The 16,003-nt window shown below is 44.5% G+C and overlaps 18 non-coding genes and 10 pseudogenes across 18 annotated transcripts; all 28 read right to left on the reverse strand.

The window, feature by feature from the left end:
- Window positions 1–5,734: 5,734 nt before the first annotated feature.
- Window positions 5,735–5,853, reverse strand: LOC112940813 (5S ribosomal RNA; annotated as a pseudogene).
- Window positions 5,854–6,082: 229 nt separating this feature from the next.
- LOC138341111 (5S ribosomal RNA) lies at window positions 6,083–6,201 on the reverse strand (annotated as a pseudogene).
- Window positions 6,202–6,431: 230 nt separating this feature from the next.
- On the reverse strand, window positions 6,432–6,550 carry LOC138341118 (5S ribosomal RNA; annotated as a pseudogene).
- A 207-nt stretch (window positions 6,551–6,757) lies between these two features.
- Window positions 6,758–6,876, reverse strand: LOC138341110 (5S ribosomal RNA; annotated as a pseudogene).
- Window positions 6,877–7,110: 234 nt separating this feature from the next.
- On the reverse strand, window positions 7,111–7,229 carry LOC138341089 (5S ribosomal RNA). The gene has a single exon (XR_011213912.1). It is a non-coding gene; the product is annotated as a 5S ribosomal RNA (ribosomal RNA).
- A 225-nt stretch (window positions 7,230–7,454) lies between these two features.
- Window positions 7,455–7,571, reverse strand: LOC138341122 (5S ribosomal RNA; annotated as a pseudogene).
- A 232-nt stretch (window positions 7,572–7,803) lies between these two features.
- Window positions 7,804–7,922, reverse strand: LOC138341128 (5S ribosomal RNA; annotated as a pseudogene).
- A 233-nt stretch (window positions 7,923–8,155) lies between these two features.
- Window positions 8,156–8,274, reverse strand: LOC138341109 (5S ribosomal RNA). The gene has a single exon (XR_011213932.1). It is a non-coding gene; the product is annotated as a 5S ribosomal RNA (ribosomal RNA).
- Window positions 8,275–8,505: 231 nt separating this feature from the next.
- Window positions 8,506–8,624, reverse strand: LOC138341106 (5S ribosomal RNA). The gene has a single exon (XR_011213929.1). It is a non-coding gene; the product is annotated as a 5S ribosomal RNA (ribosomal RNA).
- Window positions 8,625–8,856: 232 nt separating this feature from the next.
- On the reverse strand, window positions 8,857–8,975 carry LOC138341062 (5S ribosomal RNA). Its single transcript, XR_011213886.1, has one exon. It is a non-coding gene; the product is annotated as a 5S ribosomal RNA (ribosomal RNA).
- A 231-nt stretch (window positions 8,976–9,206) lies between these two features.
- Window positions 9,207–9,325, reverse strand: LOC138341125 (5S ribosomal RNA; annotated as a pseudogene).
- A 233-nt stretch (window positions 9,326–9,558) lies between these two features.
- On the reverse strand, window positions 9,559–9,677 carry LOC138341116 (5S ribosomal RNA; annotated as a pseudogene).
- A 231-nt stretch (window positions 9,678–9,908) lies between these two features.
- Window positions 9,909–10,027, reverse strand: LOC138341120 (5S ribosomal RNA; annotated as a pseudogene).
- Window positions 10,028–10,232: 205 nt separating this feature from the next.
- Window positions 10,233–10,351, reverse strand: LOC138341080 (5S ribosomal RNA). Its single transcript, XR_011213903.1, has one exon. It is a non-coding gene; the product is annotated as a 5S ribosomal RNA (ribosomal RNA).
- A 229-nt stretch (window positions 10,352–10,580) lies between these two features.
- LOC138341098 (5S ribosomal RNA) lies at window positions 10,581–10,699 on the reverse strand. The gene has a single exon (XR_011213921.1). It is a non-coding gene; the product is annotated as a 5S ribosomal RNA (ribosomal RNA).
- Window positions 10,700–10,930: 231 nt separating this feature from the next.
- On the reverse strand, window positions 10,931–11,050 carry LOC138341051 (5S ribosomal RNA). Its single transcript, XR_011213875.1, has one exon. It is a non-coding gene; the product is annotated as a 5S ribosomal RNA (ribosomal RNA).
- A 227-nt stretch (window positions 11,051–11,277) lies between these two features.
- On the reverse strand, window positions 11,278–11,396 carry LOC138341066 (5S ribosomal RNA). Its single transcript, XR_011213890.1, has one exon. It is a non-coding gene; the product is annotated as a 5S ribosomal RNA (ribosomal RNA).
- A 231-nt stretch (window positions 11,397–11,627) lies between these two features.
- LOC138341074 (5S ribosomal RNA) lies at window positions 11,628–11,746 on the reverse strand. Its single transcript, XR_011213897.1, has one exon. It is a non-coding gene; the product is annotated as a 5S ribosomal RNA (ribosomal RNA).
- Window positions 11,747–11,978: 232 nt separating this feature from the next.
- Window positions 11,979–12,097, reverse strand: LOC138341011 (5S ribosomal RNA). Its single transcript, XR_011213836.1, has one exon. It is a non-coding gene; the product is annotated as a 5S ribosomal RNA (ribosomal RNA).
- A 556-nt stretch (window positions 12,098–12,653) lies between these two features.
- LOC138341087 (5S ribosomal RNA) lies at window positions 12,654–12,772 on the reverse strand. The gene has a single exon (XR_011213910.1). It is a non-coding gene; the product is annotated as a 5S ribosomal RNA (ribosomal RNA).
- A 233-nt stretch (window positions 12,773–13,005) lies between these two features.
- Window positions 13,006–13,123, reverse strand: LOC138341114 (5S ribosomal RNA; annotated as a pseudogene).
- Window positions 13,124–13,353: 230 nt separating this feature from the next.
- On the reverse strand, window positions 13,354–13,472 carry LOC138341083 (5S ribosomal RNA). The gene has a single exon (XR_011213906.1). It is a non-coding gene; the product is annotated as a 5S ribosomal RNA (ribosomal RNA).
- Window positions 13,473–13,700: 228 nt separating this feature from the next.
- Window positions 13,701–13,819, reverse strand: LOC138341096 (5S ribosomal RNA). The gene has a single exon (XR_011213919.1). It is a non-coding gene; the product is annotated as a 5S ribosomal RNA (ribosomal RNA).
- Window positions 13,820–14,050: 231 nt separating this feature from the next.
- On the reverse strand, window positions 14,051–14,169 carry LOC138341105 (5S ribosomal RNA). Its single transcript, XR_011213928.1, has one exon. It is a non-coding gene; the product is annotated as a 5S ribosomal RNA (ribosomal RNA).
- A 228-nt stretch (window positions 14,170–14,397) lies between these two features.
- On the reverse strand, window positions 14,398–14,516 carry LOC138341067 (5S ribosomal RNA). The gene has a single exon (XR_011213891.1). It is a non-coding gene; the product is annotated as a 5S ribosomal RNA (ribosomal RNA).
- A 230-nt stretch (window positions 14,517–14,746) lies between these two features.
- On the reverse strand, window positions 14,747–14,865 carry LOC138341078 (5S ribosomal RNA). The gene has a single exon (XR_011213901.1). It is a non-coding gene; the product is annotated as a 5S ribosomal RNA (ribosomal RNA).
- A 232-nt stretch (window positions 14,866–15,097) lies between these two features.
- On the reverse strand, window positions 15,098–15,216 carry LOC138341095 (5S ribosomal RNA). The gene has a single exon (XR_011213918.1). It is a non-coding gene; the product is annotated as a 5S ribosomal RNA (ribosomal RNA).
- Window positions 15,217–15,774: 558 nt separating this feature from the next.
- Window positions 15,775–15,893, reverse strand: LOC138341084 (5S ribosomal RNA). The gene has a single exon (XR_011213907.1). It is a non-coding gene; the product is annotated as a 5S ribosomal RNA (ribosomal RNA).
- Between the last annotated feature and the right edge of the window lie 110 nt (window positions 15,894–16,003).

The following is a 16,003-nucleotide window of genomic DNA, read 5'->3' on the forward strand; positions in this document are numbered from 1 at the left end:
TGGACATCTATGATGGACCATCATACCCTCGATGGTCCATCCTGCACAACCGTCGTGACGGTCAGAGACCCCTCTTCTAAGGGTCTCCACGACGGACATCGATGACGGACCTTCATTGTCACGATGGTCCGTCCTGCTTATTCGTCACACTTGTCAGAGACTTTTCTTCAAGGGTATCCACATCAACATAGTTGAAGTAAGACATGACGGACCCCATGATGGTCCGTTGTACTCAAGACGAGCCATCACCTGGTCCATCGTGTTTCACTATTATTGCAGAAAACTCATTACAACTTAGCTCTTATATTTATTTGGCTTCGGTTTTTCTCATCTTGTTTGCTCCTTCTCATGCTAATATTGATTCTTTATAAGTACTATTTTTATGGCACCAAAACAAGATCGAGTTTACGCACGTGGGCGATCAAAGTCTGTCGCCCTCTCTGCCTGCCTGGTCATTGCCTCTGATGATGAGCGTGTCCCCGAGTACGTGCCCCCAGGCACTGCCACTCCATCACGAGCTGCACGTGCTACAAGAGCTACGCCCCAAAAGATGGCGTCCGTCATAGTCACTTCCTCCCAGTCTCATGAGGAGCGCACGCTGACCGGCACACCTTCTAGGTTAGCTACTCATGAAGAAGGAGCGTCTGGATCCTTAGGAGTTTCATGGTCGGACGAAGCCTCCGGGTCTGCTGATGTCCCTGCACCCGCCACAGCTGCACAGTCTGCCTCGTCTAATGAGGCTGACAGTTCTTATTCCACTCCCGGCTCACCAACTTGATCTCTTACCTTTGTTGTCGACCAGCCCAACCGGTGGTGTGTCGACGGGCAATATCAAGTTTATTCAGACACAAAGTTTCTGAATGATAAAGGAGTCATGACACGGACCCTTATACTAGAGAGGCGGGTCCTCACAGGAAGTCTCTCTACCATTCCAGAGATCCACAATATCTTCACCAGACACCGACTGGAGTGAACAACGCGTTTTTTGGGCCATTATAGTAAAGAGTTGGTCTGAGAGTTCTACACCTCTTACGTGGCTACTCTCAGATTACAGATTGATAGCCGGGATGCCCCCGCCAAATAGGCCCCACTTGAGAATGTCCAAGTACACGGCATTCAAGTCGATATCTCCCTGCCTGCCATCCGCCGGTATCTATACGGCGAGGATGTTGATGCCAACCGAACCCCTCTCACCGCCGAGTTCGACTATCGGTGACAAATTGTCAAAGACGGCCGATTCTTACATGAGCCATCGTTGAGAGAGACCGCTAAGAGGTGGATGGCCCTGCACTTGTCTGTTAATGGAGAGGGTGCCGACTGGGTAACAGAGCCGAAGGGAGCCATCAAGAAGGCTAACTAGACCTTCACGGCTAAGTTCTTATGGTTGATTGTCCGCCACTGCCTTTCCCCCACGACCACTGATAATATAGTCACATGGGATCGTGTAGTTCTAATGGCGGCGATGATAGACGGGTTTGAGGTGGACTTTGCTTGGCTTCTACAGGCGGTCATGCACGAGAGGGCTTTTAAGGTCACAACTACTTACCCTTTTCCGTGCATGATATTTTCCCTATGCAGGTCCGCAGGTGTGCCCATCTAGCATATTGATAAGCTCAAGACTCCGCTAGGCATTGTTGATATCGGCCTCAGCAAGGATGATGCCAATGAGTTGGCTCCACGCAGAGGGCCACGTCCAGAAAATCTGGCTGATACGGTAGTACAGGCTTGCACGGCTACGCAGGCTGCTTCTAACACCACTGACACTACCCCGGTCGAGTCTATCCGGGTAGTAGCAATGTCCCGAGCTCCTCTCGCTCAGCCCATTTCCCAGACCTGGTCCCGCTTGCTAGGGTCCAGAAACTAGAGGTACAGATGGCTATACTTCTGCATCACATTCAGCCTTGGATGCAGAGGTCTATTGCTGAGGCAGAAGAGCGCTTGGAGCAAAAAATGTTCCAGCACACTAAGCGGAAGATCGCTGAGGTTTATCAGCGCTTAGACGCTTTTGAGTTGCGGGTTCTAGCCCGGCCATCCCCTCAGGTGGACGTATCGACCCTACAAGCTTCGGTCAAGAGTCTTCGAGCGAACATTGATATAAACCTAGAGGCTAGAGTGCCTGAGTCTGAGGACCCTTTTTTCAGAGCTTGCTGAGGACACAGTTATGGCGACCTTATTCACCACTTCTGAGATTCCACCACCTCCCTCTTGAGAGCATACCAAGAAGCATAAGGGTTGAGAGGAGGATGAGGCTAGAGCACGGAAGAAGGAGCACCGTGATATGGAGGCTGCGAGGAGAGCATTACTTGCTGATGAGGAGGCGCGTCGGATCAGGGCTGTAAAGTCAGCTGCTGGGGCATCTAGATCTAGAGATGTGGCGATTACGGGAGGCACTGATGATAGTGCTTTTGCTGATAAGGACACTTCTGAGGGTATCTAGACTACAGAGGTAGTGGTTTTCAGGGAACCGGACCCACCAACTTGCTGATCGTCGGCGCTTTGCGCCCCAGATTAACTTCACCTACCACTCTCATATTTTAATTTTTTTATGCATTGGGGACAATTGAATGTCTTTTTGTTGGGGATGGGGTAAATGGAAAGTGAGTGCTAGGGTGAAGTCTGAGTATCCCACTTCAGTATCCTCTTTTGGGGTTTTCTTGCCTGTGTTCTTTTTCCCCAAGAGACTGATGATTTTTATTGTTGAACCGGCATGTCTATATCTTGTGTACATAGTTTAAATCTGAAGCATGATAGCTAAAATGATATCCTGATGAAATGAAAATGATGCATGACTAGGCATAGTAATTCATAAATGTGTGGCTCTAAGCATGACATAGATATACACCACTGCATGACCCTAAGTCTAAAATTCGAACTAGATGTCTGATAATATGGTAGAGTAATGAGATGTCAAGTGAGTGTGAGGAAGATTTGAATAGTCCACTATTCGTACTGAGCTAGAACTTTCCTGGTTAGTCCTGCTAAAAGTAAGTTGTAATAGACCATTAGGAAAGGATCATAGGCCCTTGTTCAGTATAGCCCATTTTTAGCCTAAATAAAAAAACTGAAAAAAATTAATCCTTATTTGATCCAAATGATTTGAGATTAAACTAGACCTTTCTTTTTCACCCCAACTGATCTTTTCTAGGAATAATGTGTTGGCCCTGGTCCCTCCTTGGACATGTCCACTTCAGCTTATGCCAAAAGCATAAGTTTAGGGTGGATAATGCAGTACACAACCTTTTTATGGCCCTGACCCAACTTTGGGTATTGTGTACTTTGACTCATGGCAAAACCATGAGTTGAGAGTGGCTATTATGAGGAATGCTCTGGAAAGTAGGGTTGAAAGAACAAAGAAAGAGAAAGAACAAAAGTAAAGTGACTCAAGAACCGATTGAAACAAAAGTGAAATAAAAAAATAATACAATAAATACAAGCAAGAGAAGAAGAGAGTCACTTACACAAATGAAGAAATAAGGGAAAATAGCAAGGTGAAAGCATATGAGAAATTGGGCGAAATAAAATGATAAAAAGTGGTATGTTTAGCCGATATGTCAAGGAGGGCAAAAAAGTCACTAAAGTATACCTAAATATACCGTACCTGACCCTGATCCTATGTTACAAGCTAAGAAAGTCCTATCGTGATCCTAAAAGTTGTATAGCAAACTTAAAGCAGTGACAATAAGGGTAAGCTTATGGCAATATGTATGAATGAGTTGTGAATTTGTTATGAGAGTGAGTGTTGAAAAGTAATCCTTATACTTAAACTGAAATCATTTTATGAAAAATGAGGATGTTGTTTTGAAGTGAGGACACTAGTTGCAATACCGAAAATATTAGCACCTCGGTGAGAAATTGAAGAGGATAGGTGTTAGTGCATGGTGAGTCTGTTTTATGGTATGATTCACATAATTCAAGCCTAACAGTGATAACATGTATAAATATGATGAGACTGATCAGGATTGATAGCCAAATGATTGCGAAAGCTAAAACATGGATACTATTGTACAAAGATTTTTGTAGTGTGTGTACAAAAGCCTTTTTGTATTGATTTTGATGTAAGTTTCCATTTATTTGCAGGAAATCTGTCTAAAGTTGAACGCAGAAGTTTTTGAGCTAGAAATGCAGAAAAGTTACCACCTACGGAGCCTGTGACGGTCCGTAGGTGGCGTCGTAGTGAAGATGCTGAAGGAAGATGTGGAAGTTTGACCAAGTGTGGAGTAACGAAGTGCATGACATACCGTCATAGCCATGACGGTCCGTCCTACTGGTTCATCGTGATGATTAGATAAGTAGTCCTAGTAACCAAATTCCAAAAGTTTAAGTGTTAACGGTATGTCATACCTGCCGCCGAGGGTAATGAAGAGAGCAGCACAAGAGTTTGCAAAGTATGGGACGATGGAGCCCATGCTGGCCCGTCATAACCGCGACTGTCCGTCACTAGGTCTGTCGACCCAACCGCGTTTTGATAGATTTTCAGCAATTAGAGTACTTTTTTTTATCATGTTTTTGTTTTTTATAGATAGTTGTAAAAACCTCATTTTTGGGGTTAGATTTTGGTTATTATACACTTTCATGTAAGATTCTTTGTTAGAAGATTATTTTGATTATTACAGTTTGGATTGTTACACTTTTCTTTGGAGTTGATTGTTGGTGATTTTGTCGATTAATCAAGTAATTTTTTGAATTTTAGTCTTTCTCATTGAAGTAAGTGCATGAATTCTTATATTATATATATGAATATTGTTATTATGACTATGGATAACTAAACTCTATAACTAGGGTTGTGGGAACAATAGGTGAATAATGAGGTAAAACCTAACTAACATATTAATTCTAGAAAAGTGTCTTGCATGTATTGATAATTCTTTCGTTTAGAATTCTTTTTAATGGATGGACAATGTTAGAACTCGCCTTAATGCTACTTGCCGGACAAAGGAGGTAGGTAATAGGAAAAGAATTATCAACATAGATTTAGTGTATACTATCTAATAGGCTAGTATAGATTGGTACGAGGTAATAACTTCTAGTCAAATATCGAATACAATGCTTAATATGAGGTAAAGGTAAGGGTTAAGTATAGCAACACACTTAGCCGGACCAAGGTGCGGAGTGAAATTTTCTAGATGCCGGACCAAGGATTTAGAAATACATAACTTATCACTTTGAATGCAAGATACTAGGAAAGAATTGTTATTGTTAGAATTATAAAGCTAGGAACTTGTGGGGAACATGTAAACCCTAGTTACTTTTATTAATTGATTAAACTCCAGTATTTGAATTTGCTAGGTGTCTACTTTAATTTAGTTAGTTATTTTCATTCATTTAGAAATAAAACCCCCTTTTATTGCCTTTGATTTTTATGGAAATAATTGACCAAATAATAGTAATAATAGATTGAAGTTACGTCTGAACTATTTTCCTCGTGGAAACGATCCCAACCTCATTAGTTGGGTTCTTTACTTGATATGACCACTTTACTTTTTATTTGAGAAGTAAGATTGAGCTTATCATCATCTATAATTCGTCGCACTCTAAATTCTATTAAAAACAACTTTCCTCTCAAAGCCCTAGCCTGCCCCCACATTAAAACCCTTCACGCACCGACGCCCGTCACGCCCATCCCGAACGCCCCCATCCCTTATCCTAATGACGTCTCAATCCGAACGTATTTTCTGCAAAAATAAATACATAAGGATATTTTTTCAATTACGAAATCAAATTTCAACAAAAAGGAGGGATGCAACACGAGGATTTCCCAGGGGGTTAACCATCCTAGTAATACTCTCGCCAAAGAACGCTTAACTTCGGAGATCTGATGAGATTCGGTGCGTTAGTGCTGGTATGATCACATCCATCATTCATTGCACTCTAAATTCTATTAAACACAATCTTCCTCCCAACGCCCTAGCACGCCCCCCGCTTTAAAACCCTCCACGCACCGACGCGCGACCAAGCCCGTGACGCCCATCAGCGACGCCCCCATTCTATATCCTAATGACGTCTCAATCCAAATGTGTTTTCCTCAAAAATAAATAAATAAGTATATTTTTTCAATTACGAGATCAAATTTCAACAAAAAGAAGGGATACAATACGAGGACTTCCCATTGGGGTCACCACTCTAGTACTACTCTCGCTTAAGCACGCTTTACTTCGGAGTTCTGATGGGATCCGGTGCGTTATTGCTAGTATGATCGCATCCATCATTCTTTTCACTGTAAATTATATTAAACACAACCTTTATCACAACTCCCTAGCCCGCCCCACTTTAAAACCCTTCACGCACCGACGCACGATGACGCCCGTCACGCCCATCCCTGAAACGCCCATCCCATATCCTAATGACGTCTCAATCCGAACGTACTTTCCGCAAAAATAAATAAAAAAAACATATTTTTTTTAATTACGAGATCAAATTTACAAAAAAAAAGAAGGATGCAACACGAGGACTTCCTAGGGGGTCATCCATCCTAGTGCTACTCTAGCCAAAGCACGCTTAACTTCAGAGTTCTGATGTGATCCAGTGCGTTAGTGCTGGTATGATCACATCTGTCATTCATGGCACTCTAAATTCTAATAAACACAACCTTGCTCCCAAAGCCCAAGCCTGTCCCCAACTTCCACGCACCGACGCACGACGACTCCCGTGACGCCCCCATCCTATATCCTAATGACGTCTCAATCCGAATATATTTTCCTCAAAAATAAATAAATAAGTATATTTTTTCAATTACGAGATCAAATTTCAATAAAAAGGAGGGATGCAACACGAGGACTTCTTAGGGAATCACCCATCCTAATACTACTCACGCCCAACCACGCTTAACTTCGGAGTTCTGATGGGATCTGGTGCGTTAGTGCTAGTATGATCGTATCCATCATTCATTGCACTCTAAAATCTATTAAACACAATCTTCCTCCCAACGCCCTAGCCTGCCCCCGGCTTTAAAACCCTCCATGCACCGACGCACGACGACGCCCATCACGTCCATCCCTGACGCCACCATCCCATATCCTAATGACGTCTCAATCCGAACGTATTTTCCTCAAAAAATAAATAAATGATGAGTATATTTTTTTCAATTACGAGATCAAATTTCAACAAAAAGGAGGGATGCAACATGAGAACTTCCTAGGGGGTCACCCATCCTAGTACCACTCTCGCCCAAGCAAGCTTAACTACGGAGTTCTGATGGGATCTGGTGTGTTAGTGCTGGTATGATCACATCCGTCATTCATTGCACTCTATAATCTATTAAACACAACCTTCCTCCTAACGCCGTATCCCACCTCCCGCTATAAAACTCTCCACGCACCGACGCACGACGACGCCCATCTCCAAAGCCACCATCCCATATCCTAATGACGTCTCAATCGGATCGTATTTTCCTCAAAAAATAAATAAATGATGAGTATATTTTTTTCAATTACGAGATCAAATTTCAACAAAAATGATGGATGCAACACGAGGACTTCCCAGTAGGTCAACCATCCTAGTACGACTCTCGCCAAGCGCACTTAACTTCGGAGTTCTGATGGGATCTGGTGCATTAGTGCTAGATTATCACATCCATCATTCATTGCACTCTAAAATCTAATTAACACAATCTTCCTCCTAATTCCCTAGCCCGCTCCCTGCTTTAAAACCCTCCACGCACTGACGCACGACGACGCCCGTCACGTCCATCCCCGAGCCACCATCCCATATTCTAATGACGTCTCAATCCGAACATATTTTCCGCAAAAATAAATAAATAATGAGTATTTTATTGTCAGTTACGAGATGAAATTTCAACAAAACGGAGGGATGCAACACGAGGACTTCCAAGGGGGTCACCAATCTTAATACTACTCTCTCCCAAGCACGCTTAACTTCGGAGTTCTGATGAGGTGTGGTGCACTAGTGCTGGAATGAAAGCATCCATCATTGATTGCACTATTAAATCTATTAAGCACAACCTACCTCCCGATGCCCTAGCCCGCCTCCTGTTTAAAACCCTCTACGCACCGACGCACGACGACGCTCGTCATGCCCATCCCCGACACCACTACCCCATATCCTAATGAAGTTTCAATCCGAACGTATTTTCCGTAAAAATAAATAGTTGATGAGTATATTTTTTTTCAATTACGAGATCAAATTTCAACAAAAAGGAGGTATGCAACACGAGAACTTACCAGGGGGTCACACATCCTAGTACTACTCTCGCCCATGCACACTTAATTTCAGAGTTCTGATGGGATCCAGTACGTTAGTGCTTGTATGATCGCATCCGTCATTCATTGCACTCTAAAATCTATTAAACCCAACCTTCCTCGCAACGCCCTAGCACGCCCCCGCTTTAAAACCCTCCACGTACCAACGCACGATGACGCCGTCACGTTCATCCCCGGCGCCATCTTCCCATATCCTAATGATGTCTCAATCCAAATGTATTTTCCGCAAAAATAAATAAATGATGAGTATATTTTTTTTAATTACGAGATCAAATTTCAACAAAAAGGAGAAATACAACACGAGGAATTACCAGGGGGTCACCCAACCTAGTACTACTCTCGCCCAAGCACGCTTAACTTCGGTGTTCTGATGGGATCCTTTGTGTTAGTGCTGGTATGATCGCATCCGTCATTCATTGCACTGTAAAATCTATTAAACACAACCTTCCTCCCAATGCCCTAGCCTGCCCTACGCTTTAAAACCCTCCACACACAGGCGCACGACGACGCCCGTCACAACCATCCCCGACGCCACCATCCCATATCCTAATGACGTCTCAATCCGAAAGTATTTTCCGCAAAAATAAATAAATGATGATTATATTTTTTTAATTACGAGATCAAATTTCAACAAAAAGGAGGGATGCAACACGAGGACTTCCCAAGGGGTCACCCATTCTAGTACTGCTCTCGCCCAAGCACGCTTAACTTCGAAATTCTAATGGGATCCAGTACGTTAGTGCTGGTATGATCGCATCCGTCATTCATTGCACTCTAAAATCTATTAAACCCAACCTTCCTCGCAATGCCCTAGCACGCCCCCGCTTTAAAACCCGCCACGCACCAACGCACGATGACGCCGTCACGCTCATCCCCGGCGCCATCTTCCCATATCCTAATGATGTCTAAATTCGAATGTATTTTCCGCAAAAATAAATAAATGATGAGTATATTTTTTTTAATTACGAGATCAAATTTCAACAAAAAGGAGAAATAAAACACGAGGAATTACCAGGGGGTCACCCAACCTAGTACTACTCTCGCGCAAGCACGCTTAACTTCGGTGTTCTGATGGGATCCTTTGTGTTAGTGCTTGTATGATCTCATCCGTCATTCATTGCGCTGTAAAATCTATTAAACACAACCTTCCTCCCAACGCCCTAGCCTACCCTGTGCTTTAAAACCCTCCACATACAGGCGCACGACGACGCCCGTCACGCCTATCCCCGACGCCACCATCCCATATCCTAATGACGTCTCAATCCGAACGTATTTTCCGTAAAAATAAATAAATGATGATTATATTTTTTTCAATTACGAGATCAAATTTCAACAAAAAGGAGGGATGCAACACGAGGACTTCCCTAGGGGTCATCCATCACAGTACTACTCTCTCCCAAGCACGCTTAACTTCGAAATTCTAATAGGATTTGGTGCGTTAGTGCTGGCATGATCGCATCTGTCATTCATTGCACTCTAAAATCTATTAAACACAACCTTCCTCCCAACGCCCTAGCCTGCCCCCCCGCTTTAAACCCCTCCACGCACCGACGCACGATGACGCCTATCACGCCCATCCCCGACGCCACCATCCCTTATCCTAATGATGTCTGAATCCAAACGTATTTCCCACAAAAATAAATAAATGAGCATATTTTTTTCAATTACGAGATAAAATTTCAACATAAAGGAGGGATGCAACACGAGGACATCCGAGGGGGTCACCCATCCTAGTACTATTCTCTCCCAAGCACGCTTAACTTCGTAGTTTTTATGGGATCCGGTGCGTTAGTGATGGTATGATCGCATCCGTCATCCATTGCACACTAAAATATATTAAACACAACCTTCCTCCCAACGCCCTAGCCCGCCTCCCGCTTTAGAACCCTCCACGCAGCGACGCACGACGAAGCCCATTACGCCCATCCTCGACGCCGCCATCCCATATCCTAATAACGTCTCAATCCAAACGTATATATTTTTTTTAATTACGAGATCAAATGTCAATAAAAAGGAGGGATGCAACACGAGGACTTCGCAGGGGGTCACCCATCCTAGTACTACTCTCGCCCAAGCACGCTTAACTTCGGAGTTCTGATGGGATTTGATGCGTTAGTGCTAGTATGATCGCATCAGTCATTCATTGCACTCTAAAATCTATTAAACACAACCTTCCTCCCAACGCCCTAGCCCGCCCCCGCTTTGAAACCATCCACGCACCGACGCACGACGATGCCTGTAACGCCCATCCTCGACGCCACCATCCCATATCCTAATGACGTCTCAATCAAAACGTATTTTCCGCAAAAATAAATAAATGAGTATATTTTTTTTCAATTACGAGATTAAATTTTAACAAAAAGAAGGATGCAACACGAGGACTTCCCAGGGGGTCACCCGTCCTAGTACTACTCAAGCCCAAGCACGCTCAACTTCAGAGTTCAGATGGGATCCGGCGCGTTAGTGCTGGTATGATCGCATATGTCATTCATTGCACTCTAAAATCTATTAAATTCAACCTTCCTCCCAACGCCCTAGCTCTTCCCCGCTTTAAAACCCTCCACGCACTAACGCACTACGACGCCCGTCACGCCCATCCGCGACGCCACCATCCCATATCCTAATGACGTCTCAATCCAAACCTATTTTCCGCAAAAATAAATAAATGACTATATTTTGTTTTTCAATTACTAGATCAAATTTTAACAAAAAGGAGGATGCAACACGAGGACTTCCCATGGGGGTCACCCATCCTAGTAGTACTCTCGCCCAAGCACGCTTAACTTCGGAGTTCAGATGGGATCCGGCGCGTTAGTGCTGGTATGATCGCATCTGTCATTCATTGCACTCTAAAATCTATTAAATACAACATTCCTCCAACGCCCAAGCTCGCCCCCGCTTTAAAACACTCCACGCACGGACGCATGACGACGCCCGTCACGCCCATCCGTGAAGCCACCATCCCATATCCTAATGACGTCTCAATCCAAACGTATTTTCACAAAAATAAATAAAAGAGTATATTTTTTTCAATTACGAGATCAAATTTCGACAAAAAAGAGGGATGCAACAAGAGGACTTCCCAGGGGGTCACCCATCCTAGTACTACTCTCGCCCAAGCACGCTTAACTTCGGAGTTTTCATGGGATCCGATGCGTTAGTGCTGGTATGATCGCATCCTTCATCCATTGCACTCTACAATCTATTAAACACAACCTTTCTCCCACCGCACTAGCCCGCCCCCCGCTTTAAAACCCTCCACGCACCGACGCACGACGACGCAAGTCACGCCCATCCCCGACGCCACCATCCCATATCCTAATGACGTCTCAATCCAAACGTATTTTCTGCAAAAATAAATAAATGAGTATATTTTTTTTCAATTACGAGATCAAATTTCAACAAAAAGGTGGGATGCAACACGAGGACTTCCTAGGGGGTCACCCATCCTAGTACTACTCTCGCCCAAGCACGCTTAATTTCGGAGTTCTAATAGGATCCGGTGCGTTAGTGCTGGTATGATAGCATCTGTCATTCATTGCACTCTAAAATCTATTAAACACAATCTTCCTCCCAACGCCCTAGCCCGCCCCTAGCTTTGAAACCCACTACGCACCGACGCACGACGACGCCCGTCACGCCCATCCTCGACGCCACCATCCCATATCCTAATGGCGTCTCAATCCAAACGTATTTTCCGCAAAAAAAAATAAATGAGTATATTTTGTTTTTCAATTACGAGATCAAATTTTAACAAAAGAGAGGATGCAACACGAGGACTTCCCAGGGGGTCACCCATCCTAGTACTACTCTCACCCAAGCACGCTTAACTTCGGAGTTCTGATGGGATCCGATGCTGTAGTGCTGGTATGATCGCATTCGTCATTCATTGCACTCTAAAATCAATTAAACACAACCTTCCTCCAACCGCCCTAGCCCGCCCACCGCTTGAAAACCCTCCACGCACCGACGCACGACGACGCCCGTCACACCCATCCCCGACGCCACAATCCCATATCCTAATGACGTCTCAATCCAAACGTATTTTCCATAAAAACAAAAATAATTAGTATTTTTTTCAATTACGAGATCAAATTTCAACAAAAAGGAGGGATGGAACAGCAGGACTTTCCAGGGGTCACCCATCCTAGTACTACTCTCGCCCAAGCACGCTCCGGCGCGTTAGTGCTGGTACGATCACATTCGTCTTTCATTGCACTCTAAAATGTATTAAACACAACCTTCCTCCCAACGCCCTAGCCCGCCCCTAGCTTTGAAACCCTCCACGCACCAATGCACGACGACGCCCGTCACGCCCATCCCCAACGCCACCATCCCATATCTTAATGGCGTCTCAATCCAAACGTATTTTCCGCAAAAATAAATAAATGAGTATATTTTATTTTTCAATTACGAGATCAAATTTTATCAAAAATGAGGATGCAACACGAGGACTTCCCAAGGGGTCATCCATCCTAGTACTACTCTTGTCCAAGCACGCTTAACTTCGAAGTTCTGATGGGATCCGATGTTGTAGTGCTGGTATGATCGCATCTATCATTCATTGCACTCCAAAATCTATTAAACACAACCTTTCTCCCACCGCACTAGCCCCTCCCCCCGCTTGAAAAACCTCCACGCACCGATGCACGACGACGCCTGTCACGCCCATCCCCGACGCCACCACCCCATATCCTAATGACGTCTCAATCCAAACGCATTCTCCGCAAAAATAAATAAATGAGCATATTTTTGTTTCAATTAAGAGATCAAATTTCAACAAAATGGAGGGATACAACATGAGGACTTCCCAGGGGTGACCCATCCTAGTACTACTCTCGTCCAAGCACGCTTAACTTCGAAGTTCTGAGGGGATCCGGCGCGTTAGTGTTGGTATGATCGCATCCATCATTCATTGCACTCTACAATCTATTAAACACAACCTTCCTCCCAACGCCCTAGCCCGCCCCCGCTTTGAAACCCTCCACGCACCGACGCACGACGACGCCTATCACGCTCATCCCCCATGCCACCATCCTATATCCTATTGACGTCTCAATCCAAACGTAATTTCCGCAAAATAAATAAATTACTATATTTTGATTTTCAATTACGAGATCTAATTTTAACAAAAAAGAGGATGCAACACGAGGACTTCCCATGGGGTCACCCATCCTAGTACTACTCTCGCCCAAGCACGCTTGACTTCGGAAATCTGATCGGATCCGGCACGTTAGTGCTGGTATGATCGCATCTGTCATTCATTGCACTCTAAAATCTATCAAACACAACCTTCCTCAATGCCCTAGCTCGCCCCCCCTTTAAAACCCTCCACGCACCGACGCACGTCGACGCCTGTCACGCCCATTCACGACGCCACCATCCCATATCCTAATGGCGTCTCAATCAAATGTATTTTCCGTAAAAATAAATAAATGAGTATATTTTGTTTTACAATTACGAGATTAAATTTTAACAAAAAGGAGGATGCAACACGAGGACTTCCCATGGGGTCACCCGTCCTAGTACTACTCAAGCCCAAGCACGCTCAACTTCGGAGTTCAGATGGGATCCGACGCGTTAGTGCTGGTATGATCGCATCTGTCATTCATTGCACTCTAAAATCTATTAAATTCAACCTTCCTCCCAACGCCCTAGCTCGCCCCCGCTTTAAAACCCTCCACGCACTGACGCACGATGACGCCCGTCACGCCCATCCGCGACACCACCATCCCATATCCTAATGACTTCTCAATCCAAACCTATTTTCCGCAAAAATAAATAAATGACTATATTTTGTTTTTAAATTACTAGATCAAATTTTAACAAAAAGGAGGATGCAACACGGGGACTTCCCATGGGGTCACCCATCCTAGTTGTACTCTCGCCCAAGCACGCTTGACTTCGGAGTTCAGATGGGATCCGGCGCGTTAGTGCTGCTATGATCGCATCTGTCATTTATTGCAGTCTAAAATCTATTAAATACAACCTTCCTCCAACGCCCTAGCTCACCCCCCGCTTTGAAACCCTCCACGCACGGACGCATGACGGCGCCCGTCACGCCCATCCGCGAAGCCACCATCCCATATCCTAATGACGTCTCAATCCAAACGTATTTTCGAAAAAATAAATAAAAGAGTATATTTTTTTCAATTACGAGATCAAATTTCGACAAAATAGAGGGATGCAACAAGAGGACTTCCCAGGGGGTCACCCATCCTAGTACTACTCTCGCCCAAGCACGCTTAACTTCGGAGTTTTCATGGGATCCGATGCGTTAGTGCTGGTATGATCGCATCCTTCATCCATTGCACTCTACAATCTATTAAACACAACCTTTCTCCCACCGCAATAGCCCGCACCCCGCTTTAAAACCCTCCACGCACCGACACACGACGACGCAAGTCACGCCCATCCCGACGCCACCATCCCATATCCTAATGACGTCTCTATCCAAACGTATTTTCTGCAAAAATAAATAAATGAGTATATTTTTTTTCAATTACGAGATCAAATTTCAACAAAAATGCGGGATGCAACACGAGGACTTCCAAGGGGGTCACCCATCCTAGTACTACTCTCGCCCAAGCACGCTTAATTTCGGAGTTCTAATAGGATCCGGTGCGTTAGTGCTGGTATGATAGCATCTGTCATTCATTGCACTCTAAAATCTATTAAACACAATCTTCCTCCCAACGCCCTAGCCCGACCCTAGGTTTGAAACCCACCACGCACCGACGCACGACGACGCCCGTCACGCCCATCCTCGACGCCACCATCCCATATCCTAATGGCGTCTCAATCCAAACGTATTTTCCGCAAAAAAAAATAAATGAGTATATTTTGTTTTTCAATTACGAGATCAAATTTTAACAAAAGAAAGGATGCTACAAGAGGACTTCCCAGGGGGTCACCCATCCTAGTACTACTCTCACCTAAGCACGCTTAACTTTGAAGTTCTGATGGGATCCAGTGCTGTAGTGCTGGTATGATCGCATTCGTCATTCATTGCACTCTAAAATCAATTAAACACAACCTTCCTCCAACCGCCCTAACCCGCCCACCGCTTGAAAACCCTCCCAGCACCGACGCACGACGACGCCCGTCACACCCATCCCCGACGCCACTATTCCATATCCTAATGACGTCTCAATCCAAACATATTTTCCATAAAAACAAAAATAAATGAGTATTTTTTTTCAATTACGAGATCAAATTTCAACAAAAAGGAGGGATGGAACAGCAGGACTTTCCAGGGGTCACCCATCCTAGTACTACTCTCGCCCAAGCACGCTCCGGCGCGTTAGTGCTGGTACGATCGCATTCGTCTTTCATTGCACTCTAAAATGTATTAAACACAACCTTCCTCCCAACGCCCTAGCCCGCCCCTAGCTTTGAAACCCTCCATGCACCAATGCACGACGACGCCCGTCACGCCCATCCCCGACGCCACCATCCCATATCTTAATGGCGTCTCAATCCAAACGTATTTTCCGCAAAAATAAATAAATGAGTATATTTTATTTTTCAACTACGAGATCAAATTTTAACAAAAATGAGGATGCAACACGAGGACTTCCCAAGGGGTCATCCATCCTAGTACTACTCTTGCCCAAGCACGCTTAACTTCGAAGTTCTGATGGGATCTGGTGTTGTAGTGCTGGTATAATCGCATCTATCATTCATTGCACTCCAAAATCTATTAAACACAACCTTTCTCCCACCGCACTAGCCCCTCCCCCCGCTTGAAAAACCTCCACTCACCGACGCACGACGACGCCCGTCAC

Source organism: Solanum lycopersicum, chromosome 1 (genome assembly GCF_036512215.1).
Source record: "Solanum lycopersicum chromosome 1, SLM_r2.1".
NCBI classification, from domain to species: Eukaryota; Viridiplantae; Streptophyta; class Magnoliopsida; order Solanales; family Solanaceae; genus Solanum; species Solanum lycopersicum.